The sequence below is a fragment of the Triticum aestivum genome, chromosome 3B (assembly GCF_018294505.1).
Source record: "Triticum aestivum cultivar Chinese Spring chromosome 3B, IWGSC CS RefSeq v2.1, whole genome shotgun sequence".
Classification (NCBI taxonomy): Eukaryota; Viridiplantae; Streptophyta; class Magnoliopsida; order Poales; family Poaceae; genus Triticum; species Triticum aestivum.
In genome coordinates, this window is record NC_057801.1 from 687577441 (window position 1) to 687584359 (window position 6919).

Below are 6919 nucleotides of genomic sequence, written 5' to 3' on the forward strand. Positions count from 1 at the left end.
GGAGGAGACGATCCACGCATACGCACTGCCTCAACTCTACTTCCGCTGCACAGTACTGCGCGTCTAGTGGTAACAAACTGTGATCGATCTCCCGTAGCATGTTCTTGGTTGCTCTGCGCATAGGAATTTTAATTTGCAGTCGATGCACCCTACCGTAGATCCCAACAATCCTTAGGGATGACACCTCGGGATCGTCCGCCCTAGATGGCGGGGAAGCCTGTGGAGGCGTCTCGCTCTCCATCTTCTCCGGCGAAAGATCCCCCGATGACGACGACTCTTGAGGAATGTCGCGAGCCAGACTGGAATATGAAATTGGATATTGACTTATAACCTATAAAAAGATTAGATGTATACAAGGCATCTTAAGGAACTCACGATTCGGCAAGGGGCTTGGTGCGGGGGCGGTGCTTGGGAAGGGCCTCAGTGCCTGAATCCGAGTCATCGGAGAGGGATACCCTTCCCCTCTTGGATGCCCCCTCCTCTGGATCTACGGAGGCCGCTCTCTTTTTTCCCTTTGGGAGGAGGGTTCTCTACTTCCTCCTCCTCCTCCTCCTCGTCCTCCTCGTCCTCCTCCTCCTCCTCCTCATTTTCCTCGCGAGAGGAAGGAGCTTTTGTTCCTCCGGACATGGCGCCCGAAGTCTCTTCGGGATGGAGGTCGCCTTTGGCCTCCTTGGTCTTCTTCTTCTTGTCCTTCTTTGCCGGCGCTTGGTAGGGCGCTGGGACCAGCATCTACATTAGCAGAGGATCGGCTGGGTTTTCAGGGAGCGGGGCCAGACACTTAATCCGCTCGGCCTTATTTATCCAGTCCTGTTCAGCAGATGGAATTTTCAGGACCCCTCCCTAAGATCGACAAGCTAAGTAGTGTTCAGAAATATAATACTTACTGGGGATGCCGGATTGTTGCAGTCAAGGCCGGTGTCCTCGGACGTCCGTGGCCACGTCTTCTGCTTCTTAAAGAGCAGCTTCCAGATCCCTTTGTGCATCATGCCGAAGAAGTGGTGCAGGGTCCGTGGCCCCTCCGGATTGAGCTCCCACATTTTGAGAGGTCGTCGTTGGCAAGGGAGAGCTCGGCGGATGACCATCACCTGAATCACATCAGCAAGGGTGATGTCCTTTTTTATCATCCTCTTGATACGCTTCTGCAGCATCGACACTTCGTCAAGGGACCCCCAATCTAGGCTCTTGTTGGTCCAGGATGCGAGCCGCAGCGGAGGTCCAGATTTGAAGGCAGGAGCAGCAGCCCACTTGGTGCTGCGGGATTCGGTGATATAGAACCACTCCTGCTGCCACACCTTGACAGTATCCACAAATCTCCCTTTGGGCCAAGTAATATGATTGAGCTTGCTCACCATGGCGTCGCCACACTCAGCGTGTTGGCCGTCAACCACCTTCAGCTTCACATTAAAAACTTTGAGCCATAAGCCGAAGTATGGAGGGACGCGGAGAAATCCCTCACACACGATGATAAATGCCGAGGTGTGGAGGAAGGAATTCGAGGCCAGATCATGGAAATACAGCTCGTAGTAGTACATGAGACCTTGGACGAAGGGGTGAAGTGCGAACCCGGTCCTCAGAGGAAGTGAGGGATAAAAACCACCCTTTCGTCGGGCTCCAGGGTGGGAATGACCTGCCCTGGGGCTGGAAGCCTGTGTTTGATCTCCGCCATCAGGTACCTCGCCTCCCACTGATCCTTGATGTTCTTCTCCGTTACAGAGGAGACCATCTAGTTGCCCTAGAAGCCAAATCTGGCCATTGATGGAGAAGTTGGGGCGGAGGAAAGTTTGGAACTTGGGCGCTGGAGCTCGGGGGATGGAAAGGCAGATGAAGAAGAAGGCGTGAGGTGAACAGAGGGGTCTTTGTCCTCTTATAAGAGGCAGCAAATATCAAGCGCCCCCTTGTAAGCCTTAAATCTCTCCTATTCCCAAGGAGACATGTGAATGACACAGTTGGATTACCCAAAACCCCTATTGATGAGAATCCCATGATAAGGGGACACGATCTCTGTTTTGACAAGATGTGTCATTGGTTGTACCTCAAAATGTGAAACGAGGCTGTAAAACGGTTCAGAATAATAACAAGGCCAGAACATAACGTCTCACCGAAAAAGTGGCCCGTGGACGTGACTTATTTTAAGTATTGTTGCTTTATACAACTTAGCATTGTACGTGTTAAGCAGGGCTGGATACAGCTCTTATGTATGGAAAGCTGCTTTTGAGTATTCGGAAAGGGAACCCGCCTTGCAATGTCAAAGACAATCTGCGCTCCGGATACATTGTCATTGAAGCCTGGTTCAGGGGCTACTGAGGGAGTCCTGGACTAAGGGGTCCTCGAGCGTTCAGGCTATGTGATATGGGCCAGACTAATGGGCTGTGAAGATATGAGATTAAAGACATTTCCCTATGTCCGGATGGGACTCTCCTTTGCGTGGATGGCAAGCTTGGCGTTTGGATCATGTATCTTCCTTTCTCTGTAACCGACTCTATACAACCCTAGATCCCTCCGGTGTCCATATAAACCGGAGGGTTTAGTCCATAGGGGCGAAGACAATCATATAGGCTAGACATCTAGGGTTTAGCCATTACGATCTCAAGGTAGATCAAATCTTGTAACCCCTATACTCATCAAAGTCAATCAAGCAGGAAGTAGGGCATTACCTCCATTAAGAGGGCCCGAACCTGGGTAAAACATCGTGTCCCCTGCCTTCTTGTTACCTTCGATCCTTAGACGCACAGTTCAGGACCCCCTACCCGAGATCTGCCGGTTTTGACACCGACAGTGCCCAACACAAAGGTGTCAAGTGTCTTGACATCTTCACCGGTGGGGTATACATCTCACGCGATGTTGTTTCCGATGAGACCAAGTTTCCCTTTGCGGATCTTCATCCTAACGCCGGCGCCCTTCTCCACAAGAAAATCTTTCTTCTACCATCTCATCTCTCTGGCTATGATCAAGGAGGCATTAATAATTGTGATGATCATATGTTGACTAACCCCGTTAACAGCTTCCATGAGCCTTGCGATGATGCAGAAAACAGTGGTGCAAAAATTGCAGACAATGGTGAAGAAAACAGTGCAACAGATCAATATTTCACTTGGCCTGGTGGACAAATCCCTCTCAGGATCTGGTCAGGAGCTGCTGCAGTGCAGCCGATCTCCTTCAGGATCCGCGCCTAGTAGCGAATCTACTACGACAGCTGCAATAGGCGCAAGCGGGTGCATGGACGCGACAGCCGTAGGTGGGTGCGCGGGCGACTCCACACCAGCCACGCGACAGATCCTTGCGGACCGCAACGCCTCTCCTCGAGCACATGAATCACCGCTCAATAGGTGGCAGGCTAGTGCTGGACCGAGTCGCACGCCATTTGTGGCCCAGTCATAGGTGTACAAGCGGCACACCGTGATTTGCCACACGGACGCAGGGCCAGATTCTGCCGACGTGGAGCCCAGGCAATCACGGGGCCATGATGAAGTGCTCCGGCCTAGATCTTCTATGGCCAATCGCCCTTCGCACAGCAGTCAGCGGCCACAAAAGATCTGACCTCGACATCAGCTGCAGACGACGCGGGTTCTGGCGCTGTGCACAGATCCTCCTCGGGTTGGGAGAGGATCAGCCCGATCCAGGCTTGGGATCTTCTGTGTCGGAGCTCTCTGCAGAATCTCGTGTTGTTGCTACTCCTCGTTGCACATGGCTACAACAAGGGGTAATTAAACCTATTTATTATAAACATGTTACAAAATACGGGCTGGTATGTTCAATAGGTGAACCAAGAGAACCCAACACTCTTGAAGAGGCTCTTAGTAATGCAAGTTGAAGAAAGGCAATGCATGATGAATTTATGGCACTTAAGAAAAACAAAACATGGCATCTAGTTCCCCCACAATAAGGTAAAATTCTTATTGACTGTAAGTGGGTCTTCAGGATAAAAAGGAAGGCTGATGGAACCATTGATCGCTACAAAGCTAGACTTGTTGCAAATGGCTTTAAACAACGGTATGGAATTGACTATGAGGACACATTTAGTCTAGTTGTTAAAGCTTCTACCATCCGTCTTATTTTGTCTATTGTTGTGTCTAGGGGATGGAGTCTACGACAGCTAGATGTACAGAACGTGTTCCTCCATGGTGTTCTGGAGGAAGAGGTTTACATGAAACAACCTCCTGGGTTTGTGAATGCACGTGCACCTTCTCATGTGTGCAAACTTGACAAGGCCTTGTATAGACTAAAACAGGCTCCAGGAGCGTGGTACTCCCATATCAGTAAAAAGATGCAAGCACTTGGTTTTGTTCCTTCAAAGTGTGACTCTTCGTTATTTATGTATAACAAGTCAAATACATCCATATTTGTTCTCATATATGTCGATGATATCATTGTGACAAGCTCATCTGATGAAGCAATAACAGGACTATTGAAGGATTTGAGTGCAGAATTTTCTCTCAAGGATCTAGGGGATCTACACTATTTTCTTGGTATTGAGGTCAAGCAGCACAAGGATGGTCTTCACCTCTCTCAAGAAAAGTATGCAATAGACCTAGTAAAAAAGGCTGGTTTGCAAACTTGCAAGTCTGCACCTTCTCCTTTATCTAGCACGGAAAAATTATCTCTTGCTGATGGAGAGCTTCTGGACTCAGAAAATTGTACAAAATACAGAAGCCTGGTAGGTGCACTTCAATACTTGACACTGACCAGACCAGACATTTCATTTGCTGTTAACAAAGTATGTCAGTTTCTCCATGCACCTACTACAGTTCACTTGACTGCTGCAAAACGCATAGTAAGATATGTGAAAAATACCTTGAGCATTGGCCTAAATTTCAGCAAGTCATCCTCTACACTTATTAGTGCTTTCTCTGACTCAGACTGGGCAGGATGTCTAGATGACAGACGCTCAACTGGTGGTTTTGCAGTATTCTTTGGATCTAACTTGATATCTTGGTGTGCAAGGAAGCAAGCTATTATTTCCAGGTCCAGCACAGAAGCAGAATACAAAGCATTGGCCAATGCAACAACAGAGATCATATGGGTACAGTCAATTTTGAAGGAACTAGGTATGAAAAGCATTAGAGCTCCATGCCTATGGTGTGATAATCTAGGTGCTACCTATCTATCAACAAATCGAGTCTTTCATGCTAGAACTAAACACATCGAGCTAGATTTTCATTTTGTCCGAGAAAGACTTGCAAATAAACTCCTAGACATTCGGTTTATTCACTCCCAAGACCAAGTTGTGGATGGTTTCACCAAAGCTCCACCCACAAAAAGTTTTGAAGACTTCAAGCATAATCTCAACTTGATGAAGTTATGATTAAGGGAGGATGTCAAACACGATATTATATATCATCGTGCATATGCCTTTGGCGTGTATGGCAAGGAGAGGTAGTTAGATAGGATACCCATGTAATCTTTATCTCTTCTTATCTCTTGTATTCTTTCTCTCCAAGATGTATTTCTCCCAACTACATGTACGCGTATCTGGGCTCACGCCCCATCTATATAACACGCAACACGTCGGCCAGGATAGGCAAGACATTTACCGCAAGTTGCACATGGTATACAGAGCAATCTTCTTCCATTAAACCTAGCTAGTCCATCTCCACCAAAAAGTGCGCAACAGCCATGTCTTCCTACACCTCCTTCCAGCCGACACTCAGCGGTGGAGTCCCGGAGAAGCTATCCCGCACCAACTGCGTTCTGTGGCAAACGCAGATCACACCGCAGCTGCGGGGCAACGGCGTCTTCCACTACGTCGACGACACGGCATCCGAACCGGCCAAAGACCTCGTCACCAAAGACGCCGCCGGGAAGGAGACCTGTGGGCCGAATCCTCTCCATTCGATCTGGGTGAGGGAGGACCAGCAGGTTCTTGGATACCTGCTCCAAAACCTCTCCAAGGAGGTTTCGTCATGGTGACCATGATCACCACTGCACGGGAACTCTGGGTGGCACTGGCGAGCATGTTCTCGTCGCAGTCACTCAGCCGCGTCAACAACATCCGCACAACGGTGATCAACACGCAGAAGGGAAATCAATCGGTGGCCTCCTACTTCGCCACTATGCGGGACCTCGTCGATGAACTCGCTGCGGCCGGCAAAGCCATCCAGGATGACGAGCTCATGTCCTACATCATCCACAGGTTGCACCAAGATTACCAGCCCCTGGTCTTTGCCTTGGACGCCCGCACCACTCCGGTAACCCTTGACGAGCTCTTTGCCATGCTTAGTACTTCTGATCAGCGCATGGCGCAGTACCATGGCTCCAGTGGCGGCTTCAAGTCGTCGGCAAAGAAATATGGAACCGAGCTGGGCTGACACCGTCCGGATCGTGTCCCGGTGCATGGCCCAGCCGTCGCACGGTGCCATGACGGTGCCGCCGCCGGAGGACATCCACGTCATGTCGTGGGACCTCTGCTGCATCTCAGTGGCGGAGCTTAGTGAGGGCCAAAGGGGGCAATGGCCCCCCCTACCAAATTTATTTCTTTGTATAAACACATAGTAATATTTAATAATATTTGGACAAACTTTAATAGAATACACTAGATTAGACCCCTCAACTCTATTTCAGACTCATTTAGCCCCTCTCAAATCGCGTTGAAGCTCCGCCACTGCTGCATCGACATGGAGTATATCCAGAGGGGGTAAGGCCAACTCCACCGCACAACCCCAAACGGACGTCCGTTTTGTCCGGATTTCGTCCTTTGGGGTGGCGATAGGTGTCAAAAAGGAAACGAGCGTCCGGCTTCAGTTCGAGGTGCCCACCGCGGTGACCAACCCCAAAAATGTCCGCTGCCTCCGCGCCACCTCGCACCCGCCTGCAGGCCGCGTCCGCGAGCTCTGGTGCGAGGTCCAGCTCCGCCCAGCGCGCCCGCGCCCTCCGCTACACCCTGACCCCGGCCGCCGCGAGCTCGGCCGCGGCCGCGGCCGCG